At 44.0% G+C, this 24,909-nt stretch overlaps 2 long non-coding RNA genes across 2 annotated transcripts in view; both read left to right on the forward strand.

Annotated features, from left to right (window-relative positions):
• Window positions 1-731: 731 nt before the first annotated feature.
• LOC308574265 overlaps window positions 732-24,909 on the forward strand; it is a 47,737-nt gene continuing 23,559 nt past the window's right edge. The window contains exon 1 of the long non-coding RNA XR_014002416.1: window positions 732-774. This is a non-coding gene — a long non-coding RNA (uncharacterized lncRNA). The remainder of the gene's footprint in view (window positions 775-24,909) is intronic.
• Window positions 6,363-8,251, forward strand: LOC308574253. Its single transcript, XR_014002389.1, has 3 exons — window positions 6,363-6,465; window positions 6,699-6,828; window positions 7,713-8,251. It is a non-coding gene; the product is annotated as an uncharacterized lncRNA (long non-coding RNA).

Raw genomic sequence — 24,909 nt, forward strand, 5'->3', positions numbered from 1 at the left:
GAGCACCAAAAGCAGTTTGGTTAGATTCTGCTCTTGTGTGAGAGCCTGACATAGCCATTGTTCTTTAGATGAATCTTTGTTGCTGTTGCAACCCCTGTTGTAACCCCTATCTCACCGAATTAGAGAAACGGGTGAGCTTAAGAGGTGTAAGACAAACTAGTGTCATTGAAAATAATGATTCTACCTCCATTTCTTTTCTTCCAGACTTTGGTAAACACCAGAGAAGGCGAAGGACCCTGGAACAAAGTGCGCCTACCCGTGGGAAGCAAGATAGGGGAGGCCTGGCCATCAAGGGGATAGGCATGCCTATCCCCAAAAAAGAGAACCCCCCCCAAAGAAAAACATAGAAAAGCCCCAAGAGGAAGCCCCCAAAATAGAGAAAGGGGGCCTCCTCCAAGGCATCTGAGGGAACAAAATCATCCTAGAGGAAAGGCCTAAAAAACATTCCCAAAACTTCTTTGACCCAGTGCCCCCTCCCCAGCGCTCCTCCCTGCCCAAGCCATCAGCCCCATTTCAGCGGAGGCTGGCACCCCTCTCCCTCCCCACCCACTGGAGACCCCTGTCCAGCATTTCTGGCTAAGGTACCCCCCTACCTGACCCATCACCTTTGACCCCCGTCCCAACCCTGCATATGTCCAGACACCCAGCCCCCTGAAGTAGCCCCTCCAGCCCACCCCATCTAACCCCAGCCCATCGGAGCTGAAATACATACGAAGCCTCCAGAAAATTGGAGACATCCAATCAGGCGATGAGAGCTTCCCTCCATTGACCAAGGTGAGTCTGTGCCCGCTCGGTAAACCTCTCAGCTTGGACCCAGAGGGAAGGGTCTTGCCCAACTAAGGAGTGATACCAGTACAGCAAAGTAGGACATTAGAGGAGATTTGGCCCACAAGCCAACAATGCTAACCCAAAGAATTCAGAGACGTGGCAAAATTTAATTCCCAAATGCCTGCAAGAGCATCCTCTGAGGGGCGAGGCACCTCATCAACAGACTAATCCTTTTTCCAACCAAGAGGGGTGGTGTGTGCCTTTGCCGCCTTTGCCCCACCTCCAAAACCTTCTGGCAGTCAAATAGGAGAATAACGACAACTAATCCCATCCACTCAGAACTCCTGTGTCCCATCTTAACCCTCTCTGCCACTGACCCCATGGGCAAAATGCACCTAGATGGCCACCAGTCCAATTGCCAACTAGACACAGGAGCCGTGTTTTCTACCTTGAGTGAAAGCCACCTAAAGCCAAGGAAAACTTGCTAGAGGTAAAGCAGGAGCACCCAGAGATACCTTGGCAACTGGAAGCAGCAGTGCCCTCTTGGTTCTGGGGTACTACTCAGTGGCATAGCTAGAGGGGCGGGGGAAGGATGGGGAGAAGGGGAGCTGTGGTTTCTTGCTGGGGACAAGCTGTAGTTTGGTGGGTAAAACACACTTGTTGCATCCAGAAGGGTCACAAGTTCAATCTCCAAGGAGAGCTTTGGAGATCCATTGCCAGTTTGTGAAACCCTGGAGACAATAGTGGTAGGGACACCTTGGTGTCCTGGTTTTGGAAGAACTTTATCTCTCCCTGCCCTGTGGGTGGGCAAATGGTCCCGCCCATCTCTCAGAGTTGGCCCCCAGGGGCTTGAGAAGAAGCAAACAGAACAAGCGTCCCTGCAAATCAGCTGATGAGGGGCAGCACTGGGTGTGTTCAGTCCTGCTTCCTGCAGGGTTTGGCCAAGTCCCACGGGGAACTCTCTCATGGATGCCAAGCAGGAATGATTGAACTCATCACCCATCAGCTGAGCTTCAGGCAGCTCAATCCCACTCTCCACAGGGCACAGCGGATGTCAGGCGTGGGGCAGGTGGGCCTGGTTTGGACAAAAGACCTTGTTGGCCAAACTTGGCCCACTCTAGGTTCCCTGGTGGTGTGGGCCCCCACAGATTTCCACCATTGTTTGTTAATCGGGTTAAAACGTTAGCAGGGTTATTGTAAATTCAGTAGTGTAAAGTACGCTAGATATAGTGGGAAGGGAGAAATAGTAATATATGGTGAAATTAAAATAGGCAGTGTGGCGTTTGTACAGAGCCTCCGGTCATCTCATGGACTAGTGACCCGTACACCGCTAATCCACTGCCACCAACCAGGTCCTCCCCGGTAAAATCACTTCAGCCTCAGTCAGGTTCTCAATTAATAAAGAAGAGTGTATTTTATTTCGGACACAAACAAACTGTTACGATATTCCAAATGTTGTTACTCTTTACTTTCTTAGTCTTATTTTCCTCTCTCTATCTCTTCTACCTTCCCTCAATCAAGAACCCACTGCCCTGTCTATCTCCAACTGCCTTTCCCAACCAGCCAACCCACAACCCACTACCCACCAACAACTCACTCAAACCTCGGGCTAAGCCCTTTTATACACAGGTAAGCTCCGCCTCCGGCTTTCCTATTGGTCTATATTTTTAACCCTATCTCTTCCCCCTGTTCAAACATTTTCTAAATGAACGGGCAAACACCACATCCCTCCCTCCTTAAAGAAGTTTGATCTGGAGGGATAACTGAACAGAGTTATTGGCAAATATTGCATGCCTGGCAATATAGCTTGATTTGTTTTCCCATGCGTGGCCAGTAGAGGTTCTGCACAACCCTTCATTTAGTGCGTGTTATTCCCATGTGTGCACCAAAAATGCTATTATGGGCTTGTTGCAAAATCTTTTCTCTATAGGTATGAGGGATTGCCAGTTGTTTACGGATTCCTCCCCCCCCCCCCCCAATACAGTGTGGCAAGGAGTTTTCTTCACATAATCTCTCTGGGTGTTCAGGGGTTCAAGGAGCAGCAGACTTAGCCGCCTCAAAACAACTGCTTAACCCAACATCCCCTTTTTGCTCCTGAGCGAAACGAGCCTTATGGATGTTGTCAAAAGGAACTATAACGGCTTCAGTTTCTGCTCTGCCCAAACCTTCCAAGAGAGGTTTCCCAGCCGTGCTTCCACTGGCAACTGTTTCAGATTCCTCAGTAGTGGGTGATTCTTGGCCCCCCTTTGAGTGAGTAACTACAAATGCACTCTTAACATGCTCTAGGAGATCCCAGCCGATCAGAACTGCTGCTGGAACTTCCTCAGAAATGGCTACCTGCCCCTTCCCAGACCAAACACGGAAGTTAATATCCACTTCAGCTACTTTTAGGATCACTGGTTTCTTGGCAATTCCTTTTACTTTTATTGTTTTCTCAGGTATTAATTTAGTGGTGGAAATTATGTCCGGATGGACGATTGTAATCTGTGAGCTGGTATCTCTTAACCCAAGATACTTTCTGTCATCAACCCAGATGTTTTCCCCAGCATTTCTCAAGAGGAAACTATCCTGTTTAATCAACTAACATTGTACCACACGAGCCTCAAAATTTTCCTCAGGCTCAGGCCTAGCTAAAACCTCAGTTTTCTTAGCAACCTCCTTAGCCTCTTCCTGCTCCACTGAGTGGCTACAATAAGTCTGTTTTTGAGAAACCGAATTCACAGTTTTACCCTTTCCATCCCCACAGTCCAAACTCCTGTGGCCTAGTTTACAACACACCCAGCACTTTATTTCCCTGTACCCAGTATAATTAGTTTTATTTCCTTTTCCTTCAGTGGGACCAATGTTAGTCTGGGCCTTGTCAGTTGGACTTTTAGTTTGTGGCATATTTCCCTTATTTGTCACTGAGGTAGGGCTTTCCTTGGCATATTGAAATTTGTTTTTGGGGTACTCCCACACTTTCCCGCCAAATTTCAGACAATCCAATCCATGGTCTCTAATTTCATTAATTTGGTCAGCTAAAGTGGCTGCCTCCTGTATAGTTTTGGGATGTCATTCTTTTACCAGATATTTCAATTTCTCATTGATGGTTGTATAAAATTGTTCAAGCGCTATAATCTCCCTGATCTTCTGAACTGAATCGGCACCCTCCTGCTCTAGCCACTGTAGCACCCTGCTTGTGGTTAACGCTTAGCTGGAATGAAATATTCAACGCAGCAATAGAGAAATTAAAATAATAATTTATTTGTCAGACAAATAAATGAGAGACACAGTGGTATATGGTTACCAATGCTCTGCTCTTCCAGCCCTGATGGCCAGCACTTATATTCCCTCAGCCCAGCCTCCTTGCTCCTCCTTTGGCTGTCTCTGTCCAATCAGCCTGGTTGAAATTCCTATTGGCTGTTTGCTAGAACCAATCATAAAAGATACACCCATTTCCTATTACCTTTTATGGGAGACAAAGAGCTATATTTCCTTCTATCTATAAATGGCAGACAAGTAGCCATATATCTTACATTTGCCTCGACCAGGCACCTTAATTACCAGATAACCTTTGGCCCCTGCTGCCCTATTCACTGCAAAACAGATGGCTAAAGCAGATAGTTTAATTTCATTTTAAACAGAGATCTTGGGTTCACCTTCTCACACACCATCAATGAAATAAGAATCTAACATAAGAATCTAACATTTCTTACTTTCTAAATCCTTTGCATAATTACATTTAAGCCAATATATTTCATACATAACATATATAGATTTTTAGAAGAAAAGGAACTTAGAGAACTTAGAGAATTTAGCTTTTACTAAGTTCTCTGAAGCTTCAAAGCAGCTTCAGAGAGAAGCCTCTTTCCTTAGCCAGCTGCTGTTCCCATTAGCTCTTGCCCTTTTTAACCTTATGAAAATATGACTGAGTCTTCTGTTAAACAATAAAACTTACTATTTACCAACTCTTAATTGTGTCTTTGCAGCTTGATTGTATTCTGTAATTTGTATGGTCAGTGTGACCTTTTGCTCCTAGCCTGTAATTTCCTTTTACAACCCTGAGGCACTTGCTTAAACAGGGGCCCTTAAACAGGAAGATAAACAGCTGCCAGAGTATTCAGGCAGCTGCTTTATGCCTGGCATGAGAGAATGAGAGATACAAACATTTACAAATATATTTTTAAGCTCATTTTAAAAATGCAGGTCTTCATCAGATGCCTCACCACTTTGTGAGGTAATTTGAAATTTTGGCTCCAAGTTGAGCAAACGTTTCTTCCCTCACTTTTGTCACACTCCTGAACTTCTTTCTTAACTGTTCTGAGGTGATTCCAAATCGGGTGTAAATTCATTGTTTAAACATGTCAAAATTTCTAGACTGGTCTACTGGCATTTGCGCATATATTTCGGCTAAGGTTCCACTAATTCTAGCCCTTAATATTATCATTTTTTCCTCATCTTTTACTTGGAAATCTTTGCATGCTCTTTCAAATGAGACGATAAAAGCCTCTGGATTATCCTTCTCTTTGAACTCAGGAAAACGCTTGAGGTCTATCTTAACCTGACTTTGATCATTTGTGCTATTATTATTATTTTGGTTTTCCACAGATGCCAATTCCATTTTCCGCATTTCTAACTGAAATTGCATCTCTTTTTCCTTCAGACGGTACTGCTCCCTTTCTCTTTCTCTTTCTTACTCAGCTTTCATTTTATCTCTTTCTTTTTCTTGTTCAACTTTCATTTTATCTCTTTCTTGTTCTGTCTTAAGTTTTTCTCTCTCTAATTTAAATTTGTATTCCTGTTCCAACTTCCATTTTTCAAATTCTAAAGAGAGTCTAGACTCTACTGCCTCAGAAGGAATTTCTGATATCTCCTCTAAACTCTGCCATTCTCCCTGAGGATTCCCATTTTCCTCTCCCTCAGAGCTTTCATAGGTTGGTTCCCTAACAGGATTTCTTGACTTTTTAGGTGGCATATTGAGCACTTGTGGTCTGACAGCGAAATAGAGTCAATTCAGAGATTCCCCCCCCCCAAAGTTATTCTTTCTGGCTAGGTTTTCTTTTAGACGTTGGCCTTGGAGCTTGCACTGGGTCTTCACACTGGCCCTGCACAGACACTTCTTCCAACCACAAGTCCAATACCTCTGCCAAAATAACCTCACTCTCAGATCCAACTTCCTCTTCACGAGCGCATAAACCAATCCCGCCACGGGCGTATAAATCTATCCCACCACAGGTGTATTTATTTCTCCCACCACGGACGTATTCATTTATTCCACCACGGGTGTATTTATTTATCACGCCACTGCCGCCAATTTTGTGGCGTTCGTATGGAGCCCCCGGTCGTCTCTCAGACTATTGACCCATACACCACTAATCCGCTGCCACCAACCAGGTCCTCCCCGGTAAAATCACTTCAGCCTCAGTCAGTTTCTCAATTAATAAAGAAGAGTGTATTTTATTTGAGACACAAACAAACTGTTACGGTATTCCAAACGTTGTTACTCTTTACTTTCTTAGTCTTATTTTCCTCTTTCTATATCTTCTACCTCCCCTCAATCAAGAACCCACTGCCCTAATGTCTATCTCCAACTGCCTGCCAACTGCTCCTCCAACTGCCTTTCCCAACCTGCCAACCCACTAAAACCAACCAACTACCCACCAACAACTCCCAACAACTCACTCAAACCTCAGGCTAAGCCCGCCCTTTTATACACAGGTAGGCTCTGCCTCCAGCTTTCCTATTGGTCTATATTTTTAACCCTATCTCTCCCCCCTGTTCAAACATGTTCTAAATGAATGGGCAAATGCCACATCCAGTCTTAATGGAGAAAGAAATAGAACCATGGAAGGGGGAAGGGAAGTCAAGGAAAGAATGTACGGTTGTATTCAGTGAAATGTAAAAGATTCAAATGAAGGCCTAAAAGATACCTTGTCATCATGTCCTTGCAGGTGTTCCCAAGGCGGAGTGATGGCTCTGTGGATTTTGACCAGGACTGGGATTCTTGGAAGAGAGCTTTTCAAAGCCAGCTGATGCAATTCTGGCTGGGAAATGACCACCTTCACCTGCTGAGCTCCTTGGGTAATTGGCTCTCCTTCTTCATTCAGGTCCTTCTGCTCCGACCACCGCTTTCTATTTCACTGCCATCTCCCGGGTCCCCTCCTTGGGAAGGTGGGAGAGGCAGGATGGTGTGGGACAGTTAGAGTGTTGGACTAGACCCAGAGAGACCCGGGTTCAAATCTCATGGCAAGACAGTGGTGCAAGAGTCACCTAGTGCACATGTGAGAAGCTTCCTGCCGGACTGGGACTGTGTCTAGGTCTCCTTCCATAGCCATCCTCCACCCCCCTCTAGGGAGGAAGGGTGGCTGTGGCGTGGAATCGCAGGGCTGGGGAGAAGCAGCAGGCAGCGTGACTCCCCCCCAGACTTGTGAAAATGTTACGGCCAGCTGAAGTAGGCAAGGAGGGTGAGACCCTTCAGGGGTGGGGCGCTTGGTTTTTTGTGTGACACCCTTTAAAGACCATTTTAACCTTCTTTGTCACACTTTGCGGGGGGGCGGGGTATTGCAGCTGCTGCTTTGGAATCTGCAACCCAAGGTGTCGCTACAAGCCTCCCCCCCTTTTTTTTAACTACAAAGGGTAATAGACCTTCGGTGACTCTGTTGCACCCCCTGGTGATGTCATTGGGAGTGCAACAGGGTCCAGCTTCCCCCTCCCTCCCTTACAGTTCCAAGTGACTAAACCAGCCTCCCTGGCCATTATATAGGTGACGCTGTAGCAGAGGAAAAATGAGGTCAACAGTTTCCTTTGCCTCCATGGTGTGTAGCCAGAATCTCTGGCTTTTCCCCTCTGTTGCCTTACAAATTGGCATGGGAGGGATTGGCACATAGGTGCAAAGTTGGTCTGACTTTGACTGGAGTTTGTTCTCTTCCTCACAGCGATTCGCTTTCCTATCATGCCTTTCTCAGCCAAGGACAGACAGCAGGAGCCCAAGAACCGGAAATGGGCAGAGGTGTATCAAGGAGTCTGGTGCCACGACGACTGCCCCCTCTACAACGCCCACCCCTCCTTTGCAGAGGGGCTGAACTGTGAAAGTGGCCAAGAGTACCACGACTGCTCCAAGCACTCAGAAATGGCATTCAGGAGCATGTCATCCCCTGACTCGATGTTCTCCTTTCCTCCGGAGGCTCCATGTGTCTTTCATCCCCTGATGGGGTGGACTGGAGGTTTGACTTCAGGGTGGGTTTTTTAGGCCTTTCCTCAAAGGTGCTTTTGTTCCCTTGGATGCCCCCTTTCTCTATCTTTTGGGCTTCCTTTTGGGCCTCATAGGATTTTATCTTTGGGAGGTTCTCTTTATCGGGGTTAGGTGTGCCAGGTCTCCCCTATCTACCTTCCCATGGGCAGGACAGCTTTTTCTGAATAGGTTCCAGGGTCCTTCTCCCTTTGCTTCATTTCTTTATATATATATATATATATATTTGTCATTAAAGAATTATTAGTTTTGAAACATATGTGCATTGTCTCATTTTTCAAGTTGTGGTTTCCACAGATCAGCTTCATTTGTTGTGAGACATTAGTGTTACATACCGTGTTAGGTTAGGAAGAAAAAGGGGCAATGGTGAGTGGGGTGGGGTGGGGTGGGAATACTTCTATTCTTCTACTTAGTCTATGTGGGGGGCGGGTTTTGTGTCAGTGTCGCTTGTGTGGGTTCTCTTACTATAAAAAGGTATAAACCTAAATCAAACAAGTGTTGGAAAGGTAAAGAGAAAGAAGGTTCTTTTTCTCATATGTGGTGGTCTTGTAGTAAGGTTAAAGCTTACGGGGAAATGAATTGAAATGAATTTCAATGAATTGAAAAGGATGTTTGAAATAACCTTTGTAAAAAAAACCCAAGAAGCTTTTCCTTGGGGAATTGTAGGGGCAGCACTACGTAAACTGTATAGAAATTTACTTATGTATGCTACTGCAGCAGCAAGAATGCTACTCATCCCAGCAAAGGAAGAATGGATACAAAAACTTAATGAAATATGCAGAAAAGGCAAAACTTACTGGAAGAATAAGAAATCAAGATAACAAACTTTTTATTAAAAAATGGAAATGGTTTATTGACCATTTACAGGTAAATAGCAAACAGATAAAAAACATGGGCAGGATTCTTGTAATAACCTGCAGTTTCATAAGAGTTTATATTTAAAGTAGATAATTAAATGAGCAAGTAGATGAATTTGGATATGCAGAAGATATTAAAAAATAAATTTAAGGAATCACAGAAACAGAGGGAAGGAAGTCAAGCATTGACATGTTAAAATGCTTGTAAAACTTATGAAATTTATAGATTTTAAAAGTATAACTAAAAACCTAGGGGGAAAAGAGAAGAGAAAGGATGAGTTCTGGGTCTAGGAAGGTGCCCCTTTGTAGTCCACTGGGATGAGTCCTAAAGAACTGGTCCGTCCTGGCGGAAGGGCTGGGGGGCAACTGGACCAACCAAAAAGTAAGGCAATTTTGCCAGCAGGAATGGCCCCTTTATGTCCTTGGTGAACTTGTTGTTTCGCCTGAATTCGGAATGATAGACGGCGGCAGAACTTTGAAACTGTTGGAGTTCCTTAGGAACACTGGGAAATGGGATGAACATGACTATGGAGAATTGTTGAATGATTTGACGTTGAAACCTGCTTTGATGAAGCCTTGCAAGTTTCCGCCAGTCTTAGAAAAGGTTCCTCTGCATAAACCCTCTGCCCCTGCCCCTGGTACTTTCTGATCCTGAGAAGAGGACCGTCCCCCTTATGTGTCTCACCCCAATCCTGTCCCTGTCAATCACACTCTTGTTCACCCCGACCTGGCACCATCCCCAATTCAAGATGCACCCTCAGGCAGAAGGTCCCCATATCAGACTCGCTCATTTCTTTGGTCTCAGCATCCTGAGGACCCTGCGAGTGGGGGGAGGACAACCCAACATGGCTCCTCTGGGTGTCCCCTGGACAAGCTGAGGGAATTGGGTGCTGTAGGCAAAGAAGAAGAGCTTGGGGAGGCCAATGAGATGGAAATCTCCCTGTTGGGTTGCAGCATAGAGGATTTGAGCAGAGGCCTTGCTCATCTGGAGCAAGTGAAAAGAAAAACACAGAGCTCACCTGTGAGGGATGGGGATGAATTGGGAACAGCCTTAGTTGATGTAAGAAGACAGGTTGTTCAAAAGGTGGCATGAGAAAGAAGAAGGCCTGACATCAGCTCCACAGAGTCTTTACCCTCTGAGGCAAATGGCTGCAGGTCTCCAGGCACAACTAACCTGGGTTCATGTCCCATTCTCCAGCATTGACCTTTTCAACTGGAAGAATCAAAGGCCCAGGTTTTTTCAGCTGAAGCAGGTCAAATGACCAGTCTAATGGAATCAGCCAGTCCTTTCTCCCCCCCCCCCCAACAGCTCTCTCTCCCCTCAAACCAGCTGGGCTGCAGAATTTTCCCTCTCCTCCCCCACCCCTTAACCAGCATGCAATCTCTCTATCCCTCCCTCCCCCCCATCAAAGGCAGCCTCGCAGGTAATGTGGACCAAAGCATCGGTCACTGTGACTAGCTGAGGAATGGCCATAGCTGGAAATAGAAATTCTTTGGTACCTTGGCCACCTGGGCCATAAATGTTGGGTCCATAAAAGTTGGATCCTCAAGATAAGCTGTTCCTTCACTGCAATTCCCTCTGAAATAGGCCATCTCCACACTTCCTAGACACATCTGCCCTGTCAAGAGGCCATTTCAGTTTGTTGGTCTGGTCCTCATTTGGGCTATTATCACCTCTAGACCCTGATCCAGCCCCTGCAGAGACCCACCTGGTTCAGATGATACGGAGGGAGAGAGCTGACTGTATATCGGGGCCACCTCACTCCAAATCTCCAGATCATGACCTAACGCAGCATAGATATTAAAGATCATGGGGGACAGAAAACATGGAATCTTGTGGGACCCCCCACAGTGCAATTGCCACAGGGCCGGGCAGAAGTTCACCAACTTCTGGTAGCAGTTCTGCAGATAGGAGTGGGATCATCATTGTGCCTCCAATGTACAACTTGCAAAGTCACTCTAGGAGGATACCATCCATGGTCAATGGCATCGAAAGCCACTGAGAAGTCAAGGAGCATTAGCAGAGACACACCTTGGTTGTCTCTCTCCCAATACATGTCATCAAACAAGGCAACGCAGGTCTAAATCCAGATTTAAATGGGTTCAGCTAATCTGTTCATTATGAAACTGTTTGGTGACCATTCTCTCAACCACTTTACCTCAAAAGCGGTTGTTTGTCATTAAGTGGTAGTTGTCATACACCTCATTCTGTATTGGAATATTTAATCAGAATATTTAACCATTTTGCAATCAGAATCAATATAATCATTATGATATAAATTTGAGCAACAATTATCATTATTTCTCTTCTGTTAAGATTATAAATTCATTAAGTATATTTTTAGGATTGAGAATAGAGGGAACTGTGCAGACAAATTGTGTTCATGGTTCTATAATGTAAAATTGAATTGTATTATGACACTGAATATCAGGTGTAGTAGATATAGTTGAAAAGATTGCAATTTATATACCTTTGCTTTTCATTGTTTGCCTACATAACTTATTAAATGAAATCAAATAATAAATGTTGCACTTAAAAAGAAAAGAAGAAAAGAAAAGCAACGATGGTAATCCAATTAATCCACCATTGCATTCTCAAGAATTACGTAATAGAGAAGATGCAGGAAGAAAGGGAATTTATGGAATTCTTTCTGTTTTGGTTGTTTGAAAATTGTTTGTAAATTTCAAAATCTGAAAATTAAATACAGTGGTACCTTGGTTTTCTAACGTTTCTGTTGACAAACATTTCGGAACTCAAATGCCGTAAACCCATAAGTAAATGCTTCGGTTTTCGAACGCGCCTTAGAAGTCAAACAGGAGATGCGGCTTCCACTGATTGCAAATCCCCAAAGCCTAGCTGTCGGCTATTGAGTTTTTGGTTTTCAAATGTTTCAGAACTCGAACAGTCTTCTGGAACAGATTACGTTCGAAAACTGAGGTAATGCTGTAATTTGAGAGAGAGAGAGAATGCAATGGTGGTAGACAGAGGCGCCCACTTGTTAGCGAGTTTGTGTGTGTGACATCCCAATGTTGTGTCAGGACATTGGAGGAGCCAGATGTCAGCAAAGCGCAGATGCTGACAGGAGGAGAAGAAGCAGGCACAGGGAGAGGACAATTAACAGCAGAAAGCAGAGAGCAGGGGGAGAGCAGCTGTAATCTGAGCTCTAACCAAAGGGACAGACAGATGTGCGAGAACAACGATAGTGGGCAAGGGGGGTTGTGCCCGTGCCTGACCCCAGGGGAGCATCTGGGGAGTGAACAGAGTCTGTTCCCGGGTGTTATGTACTGAAGTTCTCACCCTGGGCCAGCAGGGGGATACTGTAGATAGTCATGCAAATGAAGGATCGAAAGTGACGTTCAGTGATTGGATAGTTTGTATGCAAATGAAGGATCAAAAGTGACGTTCAGTGATTGGATAGTTTTAGAAAGTTGCTACAGTTACATTGTTCTGGAGCTCTATATAAGCAGGCTGACTGAGCTCTTCAGTTCAGTTCTATTCTGGCCTTTGAATAAACAAGAGCTGTTTGAAGAATCGCTGTGTCGTCTGATATGTTCGCCCACAACTTAACACCGGGCTTTTCACCTACCTCAGGTGTTCGCCCTTGGCTGACCTATGCTGGAGCCCTGGGTCAGCGCTCCCTTATCTGGCCTGCCAGAAACAAGTTGTGACAGGAAATGTACGGTAATTTCCCCAAGGACTACAGGCATCTAGAAGGAGTGGGGCAAGGGGGGAAAGCTAAGGATCGGGCCCTGAATGGGTCCTAAGTGATTTGGATTGGTTTACAGTTGTTGAGCTATTTATTGATTTGTAGAGGAGGTGAATCACTTGCCTTATCTGAGCCTAGGGTAGGACCCATTATTAAAGCTATGGGTCACAGAGGAGAGAGAGGTATAGGTGTCCTGAAAGAAGGGAAAGCCTTGCTGAGCATAAAGATTTGCTTATCCATTTCTCTGGACTCAGCCAAACAGTCCTGTTAACTTGATCTTTGAATGCTGGAGGCCAGATATACGTTGAAGGGAGTAAATGTTGGAAGGTAATCAGAAATTTGCCGTAGAAATTAACGATGCACCTAATGCAGAATGTCTGAACTCATTTGTTATTTGGTGGGGAGAATTTAATGTATGCACAGTGCAGGTTGAATAAACACCAAATTAACACCCAGCCTGTCAGAGCTAAAATAATAATAAATTACTGTTTTCAGAATTCAGTCTTGCCTCTGAAAGCAAACATTGTCCTTTGTTCAACTTTAATTGAAAAAATATATATTGTTTTAAACCTAATGAGACAGAACGCAGACATTTATACAGTCTACATATTACCACGACAATAAATTTAGTTCATTATAAGTTGTTTTTCAAAAGAAACAACATTTTATGACTCAGAGGTGTCTTTCCCTGGCAATTAGGCCGGGGAGCCTAATTAAATATTAAATCAGTGTTCAGATAAGCATAATGGAATAATTCTGAAAAACCCTCTAAGCTATTAAGACACAGTAACAGCTGGGATACAGTTTTGGTTTTCTACATTTAAATGCACTGATGAATGTTCATTAAAGCATACTCTTAAGGTATTTTTTAGCCAAAAAAGAAATCACCTTTGAGTAACTTTGGCCACATTCACACAATACATGTTAAAGCACTATGATGCTTTATGTCTTCCCCCTCAAAGAAGACTGGGAGCCATAATTTATTAAGCATGCTAAGAGTTTAAGAGACCCCTAACGACTTTGGCATAAGAACTGAATTGTTACAAATGTGTTCCATACCACTTAACCCTCCTGATTTAAGTGAGACATCCCAGAATTACAGAAACCATCCCAGCTTCTGATTGGTACCAGTTGGTATAAAAAGTACCCATATTTTTCACTCTATAAGACACACCAGACCATAAGATGCACCTAGTTTTTGGAGGAGGAAAACAAGAAAAAAAATATTCTGAATCTCAGAAGCCAGAACAGCAAGAGGGATCACTGCCCATTGAAAGGAGCAATCCCTCTTGCTGTTCTGGCTTCTGGGATAGCTGCGCAGCCTGCATTCGCTCCATAAGACGCACACACATTTCCCCTTACTTTTTAGGAGGGAAAAAGTAAGTCTTATAGAGCAAAAAATACGGTACTTATGTAATATGATATCTAACCACATCTGAGAGGAAGAAAATAACCACTGAGCCTCTATAAAGGCCCCAATGCAGACAACAGCCACAGGATCTGCTTCTAGGTTCCACATTTGCATAACAAATGAATTTCTATTGACAACAGTCAATGTATTAAAACTGTTCAAAAAGGGTTATCTTCCTGAAATTGAATTTTACTTAAATAAAACAAGACAGGTACGGCAATTAACCTACGTTCAGCTAATTGATTTCCTGTTAACCTGCCACAGGTGCCTTGGTGTTTGCTTTTAGAGCCTAAATATACATTGACGCTTTAATCAATGGTGAAGATTGTAATTACACCTTTATTGCACCTTTAATTTTGAGTTAATTATGATCCCACTTGACTAATGCCTCATAAATATGAAAACTCAAAATATGGTCTTTTAATCATGTGAACATTACGGTGTGATAACCTCAATAAACTCCAGTCTAAATGTTTATTTTAACTTGTAAAAAAAAAAATCTTTAAAAGGCTACAGCAGTCAGGTAAATTGTCCTAAGGCAGAGCTTTTCAGTGATGCAGTGTAGGGCCTAGTGGTTAAATTGAGGGTCGTTCAGGTTCATTAAATAGATATTAAATTGGGTCAGGGGAAGATTCATTGAAATTTGTTTTAAACTTTCCATAAAAATGTACTGGATGCTTTGGCTTGGATTTGGGCAAACATGCTTCTCAATGAACCAGTCGCTCAGTGTGATAGTACCAAGGGCATAGGAAAGGGGGGGCGGTGTGCCCAGGTGCCATCATGGAGGGGGGTGACAAATTATCAAGGAACAATTACTGCCCTACTAGGGCGGTTCATAAAAACCTTTTTTTAAAATGCCTGCTCCAAAGATCTTATCTTACTACACTAGGGATTATATAGCTATATATGAAATGTCATTCATATCAGTTAATATCTTGACCCTCCCCCACGAAAATAGCTGTTTACTTGGCCATTTTCCTATGTCGTGAAGGCTGAAATTTCAATTCAGTGGAGCAGGGTCAAGATATTAACTGATGTGTTTTTTTGTTTTGGTAAACCACTTTGCAGGTTTTTTAAAATAAAATTTATTAAACAAACAATAAATATAAATAAAATAACACAAGCCAAAACACAATCCATCCTGTAAGTTTAAGTATCTGTCCAGAGTTCGCCTACTTGTTATCAGAGGCCCAGAATGTGAGAAAATATGAAATAACATAAAACCATTTTTGCAGGCAAAAAAATAAATAAATCAATGGGGGGTGACAAGAAATTTTCCGCACCTGGTACCACCTGACCTTCCTACGCCTCTGGGTGGTACTATCTATTTGGAACTCCGATTAAACTAAATCCAGCACTTCCAAAACCGTCCACAGGGGCAATCCGAAAGCCAAGTTCTGATCAAGGTCCAAAGTCAGGGAGTAGAGATGTGGTACCTGAGACCCTTCAGATATTGTTGGATTCCAACTCCCAGGCAGCATGGCCAATACTTAGAGATGATGGGAGTTCTAGGCCATCAAATCAGGAGGGCCACAAGTTCTTGGTACAGCAAACTAAATATGACATAATAGGCATCACTGAAACCTGGTGGGATAAGTCCCACGATTGGAATGTAATAATGGAGGGATACAATCTATTTTGGAGAAACAGACCAGACAAGAAAGGAGGAGGAGTGGCGTTATATGTTAGGGATGTGTATACCTGTGAAGAGATCCAAGATTTAGAACCTCAAAGCCAAAGTGAGAGCATTTGGGTCAAAATTAAGGGAGAGAAGAATAGCAGAGACCTCATTGTGGGAGTTTACTATAGATCCCCAAGCCAAACGGAGGACATAGATGATGCCTTCCTGGAACAGATGGCCAAGCATGCAAAAGGAAGGGAGATAGTAGTAATGGGGGACTTCAATTACCCGGATATTTGTTGGATGTCAAACTCAGCCAAGAGCATAAGGTCAAACAGATTCCTCACTGGCCTTGCAGACAACTTCATTGTCCAGAAAGTGGGAGAAGCAACAAGAGGAACAGCCATTTTAGATCTGGTCCTAACCAATGTTGATGAGCTGGTTAGTGGGGTAGAAGTGGAAGGATCATTAGGCGCGAGTGATCATGCTCTTCTGAAGTTTACTATACAGCGGAAAGGAGCAGCCAAGCATACTAGGACTCAATTTCTTGACTTTAAGAAAGCCGACTTCATAAAACTTAGGGAAGTGCTGGGTGAGATCCCATGGACAGTAATACTAAAAGGAAAGGGAGTTCATGATGGCTGGGAGTTTGTTAAGAGGGAGATAGTAAAAGCACAACGTCAGGCAATACCAATGAGACGGAAACATGGAAGGTGCCTAAAGAAGCCAGGGTGGCTATCTAAAGAACTTTTAACTGAGTTAAGATTAAAAAAGGATGTGTACAAAAAATGGAAAAGGGGGGAAACCACCAAAGAGGAATTCAAACAAATAGCCAGCACGTGTAGACACAAAGTCAGAAAAGCTAAAGCACAGAATGAACTCAGGCTTGCTAGAGAGGTTAAAAGCAACAAAAAAGGCTTTTATGGGTATGTTCGTAGCAAAAGGAAGAACAAAGAAACAGTGGGGTCACTCAGAGGAGAAGATGGTGAAATGCAAACAGGGGACACAGAAAGGGCTGAACTCCTCAATGCCTTCTTTGCTTCAGTCTTCTCCGATAAAGAAAACAATGCCCGACCTGAAGAATTTGGAGCAAATGATTCAGCAAAGGAAACACAGCCCAGAATAACTAAGGAGATAGTACAAGAATACTTGGCTAGTTTAGATGTATTCAAGTCTCCAGGGCCAGATGAACTGCATCCAAGAGTATTAAAAGAACTGGCAGATGTGATCTCAGAACCACTGGCAGTCATCTTTGAGAATTCCTGGAGAACAGGCGAAGTCCCGGCAGACTGGAGGAGGGCAAATGTTGTCCCTATTTTCAAAAAGGGGAAAAGAGAGGACCCAAATAATTACCGCCCAGTCAGTCTGACATCAATACCAGGGAAGATTCTGGAGCAGAACATTAAGAAAACAGTCTGTGAGCACCTAGAAAGGAATGCTGTGGTCACCAATAGTCAGCATGGATTTCTGAAAAATAAGTCATGTCAGACTAACCTGATCTCGTTTTTTGACAGAATTACAAGCCTGGTAAATGAAGGGAACTCAGTGGATATAGCCTACCTTGATTTCAGTAAGGCATTTGACAAGGTGCCCCATGATATTCTTGTAAAGAAGCTGGTAAAATGCGGTCTTGACTATGCTACCACTCAGTGGATTTGTAACTGGCTGACTGACCGAACCCAAAGGGTGCTCATCAATGGTTCCTCTTCATCCTGGAGAAGAGTGACTAGTGGGGTGCCACAGGGTTCTGTCTTGGGCCCGGTCTTATTCAACATCTTTATCAACGACTTGGATGATGGACTCAAGGGCATCCTGATCAAATTTGCAGATGACACCAAACTGGGAGGGGTGGCTAACACCCCAGAGGACAGGATCACACTTCAAAACGACCTTGACAGATTAGAGAACTGGGCAAAAACAAACAAGATGAATTTTAACAGGGAGAAATGTAAAGTATTGCACTTGGGCAAAAAAAATGAGAGGCACAAATACAAGATGGGGGACACCTGGCTTGAGAGCAGTACATGTGAAAAGGATCTAGGAGTCTTGGTTGACCACAAACTTGACATGAGCCAACAGTGTGACGCGGCAGCTAAAAAAGCCAATGCAATTCTGGGCCTCATCAATAGGAGTATAGCATCTAGATCAAGGGAAGTAATAGTGCCACTGTATTCTGCTCTGGTCAGACCTCACCTGGAGTACTGTGTCCAGTTCTGGGCACCACAATTCAAGAAGGACACTGACAAACTGGAACGTGTCCAGAGGAGGGCAACCAAAATGGTCAAAGGCCTGGAAACGATGCCTTATGAGGAACGGCTAAGGGAGCTGGGCATGTTTAGCCTGGAGAAGAGGAGGTTAAGGGGTGATATGATAGCCATGTTCAAATATATAAAAGGATGTCACATAGAGGAGGGAGAAAGGTTGTTTTCTGCTGCTCCAGAGAAGCGGACACGGAGCAATGGATCCAAACTACAAGAAAGAAGATTCCACCTAAACATTAGGAAGAACTTCCTGACAGTAAGAGCTGTTCGACAGTGGAATTTGCTGCCAAGGAGTGTGGTGGAGTCTCCTACTTTGGAGGTCTTTAAGCAGAGGCTTGACAACCATATGTCAGGAGTGCTCTGATGGTGTTTCCTGCTTGGCAGGGGGTTGGACTCGATGGCCCTTGTGGTCTCTTCCAACTGTATGATTCTATGATTCTATGATTCCTCAAGCCAGTGCTAGGATGGAGAAATTAGAATAATCCAGTAGGATCTGGCCAAAGACCTATCTAGTGTAGGCTTCACATTCCAACAGTAGCCAATCTGATGGTTGTGGTAAGCCCCCTAGCAGGACCACAATAGCTGTCTCCAACTGTTGCTCCTCAGCATGGTGCCTCAGATCTTGGAGGCAGCACATAGTCACCATGCCTAGTAAAGGTAAAGGGACCCCTAACCATTAGGTCCAGTTGTGATCGACTCTGGGGTTGCGGCGCTCATCTCTCTTTACTGGCCGAGGGAGCCATCGTACAGCTTCGGGGTCATTTGGCCATCATGACTAAGCCGCTTCTGGCGAACCAGAGCAGCACACAGAAACGCCATTTACCTTCCCGCCAGAGCGGTACCTATTTATCTACAGTGGTACCTTGGGTTAAGTGGTACCTTGGGTACCTTGGGTTACCTTGTTCCAGAGGTCCATTCTTAACCTGAAACTGTTCTTAACCTGAAGCATCACTTTAGCTAATGGGGCTCCCTGCTGCTGCTGCGCCACTGAAGCACAATTTCTGTTCTCAGCCTGAAGCAGAGTTCTTAACCCAAGGTACTATTTCTGGGTTAGCGGAGTCTGTAACCTGAAGCGTATGTAACCTGAAGTGTATGTAACCCGAGGTACCACTGTACTTGCACTTTGACGTGCTTTCGAACTGCTAGGTTGGCAGGAGCTGGGACCCAGCAACAGGAGCTCACCCCATCGCAGGGATTCGAACTGCCAGCCTTCTGATCGGCAAGTCCTAGGCTCTGTGGTTTAACCCACAGCACCACCCTAGTAGCCACTGACAAAATAGAGACAGTGATTTACCAGAGACCAGAAACTGAGGATTGTCTCTGCTTAACAGGGACCTTTGTTGGAAGCCATTTCTAAAAGTAATACCCGGTCAGTCAGCCCTAGCATGTCACTGAGCATGCAGTCATGCCATGGGACAAGCGCAGAAAATCAGCTCTCACTGCTGATGTGAGAGGACATGGGAGCCATGAAAAATGGGGGAGGGTTATAATTTTGACTCTTACTAAATCAAATGGCCCCAAAGACTCATCCATAAAAGCTTGACCAGGAGAAGCTGTCAGTGGAACGAGAAATGTAAAATCACTTCAGAAAGTGGAAGTATTGATTGGCTGAGTGTAAATCCACAAAGCATTAATTTCTCCAAAGCTGGATGGCTTTTGGTGGGTCTCCAGGTAGCTACACATCAGATTGGTTGGCCACAATTGCACAGAAAGTTCCATTTGTCAAGCTTCCCTCCTCCTTGATTGAAATCGCCCAGGCAGCTGAGACAGGAAGAGTGCAGCAATAAGAAACTCAAGGGCATGAATGATTTACAGAGAACACAATGCATTGGTATGCAATCTTTGCATTGGACTAGTAATCAGATTACTAACTAACTGTCCAAGTGTTTCACACCCGCTATTTCCTAAATTCCAAAGACAACCTTTTATAGTAAAACATGGGGAGGCAGAACCTTCTTAGTTGGGGGAGGGGGAGAGAAAGATGAGAAAAGAGGGGTTTATTAGGAATGGTGGAGAAAATATATGAAAATAATAATTTCTCCCTCTCTTGTAATACTAGAATTTCACTGAGGTGGCACTCAGTGAAAATGACTGATCAGCAGTTGATTCAGGAACAGACAAATGGAAATATTTCTTCACACAAAACAAGTTATGGAACTCAATGACACAAGATGTGGTGAATGGTGAAGGCTTGAATGGCTTTAGAAGAAGACTAGACCAATTCTCGAACGGAATATCAATCAGCAGAAGATTGTGCTCACATGAAGAGGTGTGTGGAAATGTAGCACCCTGCTTGTGGTTAACGCTTAGCTGGAATGAAATATTCAACGCAGCAATAGAGAAATTAAAATAATTATTTATTTGTCAGACAAATAAATGAGAGGCACAGTGGTATATGGTTACCAAGCTCTGGCCTGGCTCCTGCCATTATGGCCAGCCCTTATATTCCCTTAATCCAGCCCCCTTTGCTCCTCCTGTGGCTGCCTCTGTCCAATCAGCCTGGTTGAATTTCCTATTGGCTGATTGCTATATCCAATCCTAAAAGATACACCCACATCCTCCTGTCCTTATATGGAACACAAACAGCTATATATTGTTACATCTATAAATGACAAATAAGTAGTAATATATCTTACATGTGTCTCAACAAGGAATCTTAATTACCAGCTCACCTCTTGCCCTCCCTGCCCTATTGCCTTTTAAAACAAATGGTTAATCTTAAATTTTTATCTTAAACATATGTCAAGGATCTTGAGTTTCACATCAACATTGAAAGATATCCTTCATTTGAAGGTTTCTAAACAAATGTCTGACAGCTAATATATCTGGACAGCATTTGATGGCGTCTTCCTGTCTGGCAGGGGGGCTAAACTGCTGGCTGACCTAATTCCAGGATAAATACAACTCTTCTAGCATTTGTTAAATCCTTTGCATAATTACATTTAAGCCAATATACTTAATACACAACACAGGTAGCCTCCTAAAAGGAATAAGGCCTTTTTTAAAGTAGAGAGAGAAAGAAAAAAAAAGAACTCAGTTTAAAACAGTTTCAGAAGAAACCTCTTCAGTTTACATTCCCCCCCCTTCAGCCTCCTTTCCAGCCTCAAAATAAAATAGGAAGAAGCTTCTTTTTCCCCAGCCAAGCCAGTTGCCTTTTCTCTCAGTTTAAGAAAGAAACAGTTTTAAAAAGACTTCCCAAAAAAAGCCTCTCTTTCTCTGTCAGCTAGATGCTTTTCCCCATTTGCCTCTGGCCTTAGAAAATACAGCTCAAGGTTTAAGAGAGGCCCATGGTATCATTTTACTATTTGCCCATTCCTAATTATATTTATCTCTGCCTTTGTTATCTTCTGTAACATGTAGGGTCAGTGTCATTACTCAGTCTGTATTTTCAGCTTTTACGACTTTGAGAATTGTTTTCTGCTATCAATCAAAGGGGGGGGCCCCTTGTCTTAGGAGAATGGCCAAGGTTTTCTCTGCCTGGCATGAAACATTTGAAAATCTACTTTTGAAAATCTAAGCCCTCTTTAATATACAAGTCCTGATCAAACATTAATAAAATGCAGGCTTATGCCTGATGCCTCATTCCCCCCTTTCAAGCTCAAGGACCTTCATCCCAAGTGTCCTTGATAGCTTGACCTTCATCATATTCCTGAGGTAAAGCTCTGTATAGGGCCATGATATGAGGTAGAGTTTCATTTGAAACCATCTTGCTAATTGTACTTCTAAAACATGAAATGATACATGGCATCATACATAAAACCATTACCACTACTGTCAAGAAAAACAAGCAAGACAATAGTATCCCTTTGAGTCCTGTGACATTAGGTAACCAATTGGTGAGCCATCCCATATCCCATCCTTCCCATGTTTGTACTGGGACATGTGCTATATTTTCCATCTTTGTGGCCAACACACGGATTGCCTCACCATTATCTGAAATGTTAAAGCAACAGGCATTCCCTGTCAAGTTCAAGACTCCACATAGGCCTCCCTGCTTGGCAAGTACATAATCCATTCCCATTTTCAGCTGCAAAATGGCGGCTCTACTTTCATCCAACTGTTGTGCAATAAGTCTCAAACTCTTGGCCGTTGCATTGGTTACAAGTTCCACTACTGCTTGCAATCGAATTATTCTGTTTAGATTATAAATAGGATCCCGTGCCCCTTGTATGAGCTCACCAGGATTCCAGGAGGCAGGATCATAATAGGCTATAATGCGCTCTGGTGGCCAATCATCAGTACCGCTCCAACTTTGGGTACTTCCTCCTGCTATATGAGAAATATCAGCGTTTCTTCGTGTACGCTTGGCCAAATTAGTGGGCATAATCCACATTGGTGGCAATACCCATCCCAGAAAACAAGTCCCACTCCATTTGGAGGGGAGTTTCTTGTATGCCCATTCTCCACATATCCACCACAACCATCGTGTCTGAGGTCTTTGGTACGTGGAGTACAGAAGGCGGAATAGCAAAAGAGGTAGAGAGTTCACAGTGCAGTATGTTAGATTGCCTTTTTCTGTCACAGTTATGTTCCATACCACTTTCCATGCATGAATAAAAGGAGGTGCACAGGGCAAGGCATCCCGAGTTCGATAGGTAGTATCGTGTGCCCAGGTATTCTTAATATTATCCCAAGTATAGTGACAATGAGAAGAGCCTATCATGGTAGAATCAGCTGCATCTGATGATCTATGTACACAGAATTCCCCTTGTACAGGTATAACTCGTAATGGTTTAGTTGAGTTCCATCCGGGGAAATTCTGTACTTCTGTTTGTTGTGGTATTTCGCTTACCATACCAATGGCATCTAATGGTATCGGTAATAAGGGCATACCTCCCTCTGAATCATCTGGCCCGAGAGAGCAAACAAGGCAATTGGTCCTATTTGCAACATTGGCTACCATTTCAGCTAAACCTACCCACATATTGTGGTCATGGTGGAATCCATATTTAGTCAATTTGGCCAGATTCAAGGACCCTTCCCCTTCCCAAGGGATCAGGATTAATAGAATCATGTTGATGTCTAGCATATGCATTCCTTCCACAAAAGATTACCTTATTGTGATAGCAAATAAATATTAGTCCCAATATAATTCCCCCAGTGACAGGAATGGGGAACCACCAAGACCAAAACATATATCCCGAGGATCCCCAATGAGTAATATCTCTGATAATTGTTCCACAAGGGGGTGGGCAGTCAATTAATTGTATAAGAGAATCTTTCCTTTCACAATCGCTGGTTCAGATGCTCCTCAAGCTTCAGGCGTGCGCAGGTCAGCCAGCTTCCAGGTTGTGGCTGCAGCAGGCCGGTCGTCAAATGTTGCCCGTGACCTAGCCCGTTCCCGGTAGGGCTAGATACAGGGGTTTTTGGAGAGAGTCAGTTTAAGAGGATTAGAGGGGTCACCTTTGCACGTCCAACTGCCTTCGGACTTCTTCAAACGGGAGTGATGAATCCAGGGGGTCACCTCAGCTACCTTCACCGCTGTTGGAGTAGAGAGCAAGACGGTGTAAGGTCCACGCCACTTAGGTGCAAGTGGATCACGTTTCCACTCTTTCACCCATACGCTATCGCCAGCCTGGAACTGATGAATCGGCTCGGCAATGCTGCACGGCGTGCGCTCGAGGGCCCACCTGTTAAGAGAAACAAAAACACGGGAGAGAGATTGCACTTGTCCCTGTGTCACATGGTCTCCTATTTGTTTAAGATCAGCTGAAATATCCTGAACAAAGGAGGGCGGTCTCCCATACAGGAGCTCAAAAGGTGACAACTTAAGTCTTTTTGTGGGTGCACACCGAACACGAAACAGTGTTATGGGTAACACATCTACCCATCCCAATCCCGTTTCCTGGGTTAATTTTGCCAATTGGGTTTTCAGAGTCCGATTCATTCTTTCAGTTTTCCCTGAACTCTGAGGCCTATAGGCTGCATGCAGTCTCCATTTCACTTGTAGGACTCGACATACTTCTTGTACTACTTGATCAATGAACGCTGGCCCATTGTCACTTCCAATGCATCTAGGTAATCCAAACCTCGGGATCAATTCAGTGAGGAGTCTCTTAGTTACCTCTCGTGCCTTTTCAGTTCGGGTGGGAAAAGCTTCAACCCATCCGGTAAGAGTATCTACAAACACAAGGAGATACTTGAATCCCTTAGAAGGGACCAGCTCTGTGAAGTCCACAATTAGGCTTTCCATGGGGACATATCCCACATGTTGGATTCCAGGAGGTTGTACCGGTCCCTGCCTGGGATTGTTTTTAGCACAAAGAACACATTTCTGTGAAATGCAAGTTGCTAATTGTGATAGGTTAATAATATACAACTTCCGACTGAGACTCTCTCTGGTTGCAGTACCGCCAAGGTGAGTAGATTCATGATAATTTCTTACAATTGTGCCTGCTAGATGATGAGGTACATAAATCCTATTGTCTGGCAGGATCATCCAACCGTCCTTCACAACTGCTCCTTCCTGTTCAGCCCACTTCCTCTCTTCTGGGGTATAGTGAGGTTTAACTTCTTCTGGAACTACCTCTGGTATGAGGGCTGCTATAAATCCTCCCACAGGCTTTTGGGCTGCCTCTCGAGCTGCTTTGTCAGCAGCATGATTTCCTCTGGTTATTGGATCCCTTCCTCGTCCATGACCTTTGCAGTGCATTACAGCAATCTGTTCTGGAGCCCATACTGCTTCTAACAGGGTTTCTACTTCAGGTCCATATTTCAAGGCTTTCCCGTGGGCTCCTATTAGACCTCTTTCTTTCCATAGAGCACCATGTGCATGCAGGGTTAAGAAGGCATATTTAGAATCAGTATAGATGTTTGCCTTACATCCGGCTGCCAATTGCAGAGCTCTAGTTAAACCTATAAGTTCAGCTTTTTGTGCCGAGGTGCCAGCAGGCAAAGCTTCAGCTTCCACAACTTCCTCATTGGTGACCACAGCATATCCTGCTCGTCTGGCACCTTCATGCAGGTAACTGCTACCATCAGTATAATATACAACATCTGGATTTTTCAATGGTTCATCTTTCAGATCGGGTCTACTGGAATAAACTTCATCCATTA

The sequence above is a fragment of the Podarcis bocagei genome (assembly GCF_964188305.1).
Source record: "Podarcis bocagei genome assembly, chromosome: 15".
Taxonomy (NCBI): Eukaryota; Metazoa; Chordata; class Lepidosauria; order Squamata; family Lacertidae; genus Podarcis; species Podarcis bocagei.